We start from the raw sequence: 1,017 nt of genomic DNA, 5'->3' as shown, positions 1-1,017 counted from the left end.
CCTTACAAAATGATATGGAACCATTAATGATTCCTCTTTGCATTTAGACAGTAAACCATCTAATTGTATTATTGTCTAGTCCATCTATTTATCAACAAAACATGAAGGTTTTGCTAAAATAAACTCCATGGATAGAATACTCCTGCTCTACTAATTTAATAAGCTTCCATAATTTTAAAATATTTTCTTGAGACATCAAGAGAGGCTATATCTACCTATTCCTGCTTTTTAGAAAGAACAGAACTGTAGAAGAACTTCTCAGTCAGTCAGTTAAATTGACCAATGAAAGCTTTGGATTCCTCTCTCATTACCTTGGACATATTTCCATCCATCCAGGAAATCACTGTTTCTGTTGACTTAGGATAGTATCCAAATATGCATGGGTATTACACATACAAACACACAAACATATTCATTTATAAACACATATAAATAGGCACAGGCATAGACTCACTCATTTATTCACTAACACTTTATTCTCACTATTTTTATTTCTATTTTTATTTATTAATTTTCTATGTTCTGCAGAAAGCCCAAAAACCCATGCCTGAGAAACTTCTGAACACAGCTTTCACATAGCACAGAGAGTTTGAAATGCAGATAATGGAAATGAAGGCAGGAAATGGATATTTCTATTGCTGGAGAACATAATAAGAATATCTATAATTAAATGACAAGGATATCTGCAGTTATTTGATCCTGGATTCAGCTCACAATACATCAGCTTTTTTCTTAGTATTCCAATATAATAAATTGGATGTTAATCTGGTACTTTGTTTCTTTATGATATCTCACCTCCTGCTAACAATATTATTTTTAATCTGATAGCTAATTTGAGTGATTTGTTCATGGAATTAACTAAATTAGCTGTCAACCAATAATTTGTATATTATGTGGACACTTAAAAAAATCAATCAATAGAAAAAAGATGATTCTGCACATTCCTAAATCTTCTTCTTCATTGCTTCACAATCTTCTAAAAGTTTCTACTCAATGAAGATTTGTAGACAACAACTA

This window comes from Macrotis lagotis, chromosome 4 (assembly GCF_037893015.1).
Source record: "Macrotis lagotis isolate mMagLag1 chromosome 4, bilby.v1.9.chrom.fasta, whole genome shotgun sequence".
In the NCBI taxonomy this organism is placed as follows: Eukaryota; Metazoa; Chordata; class Mammalia; order Peramelemorphia; family Peramelidae; genus Macrotis; species Macrotis lagotis.
The sequence above is the reverse complement of the archived record's forward strand: the minus strand, read 5'-3'. Positions refer to the sequence as shown.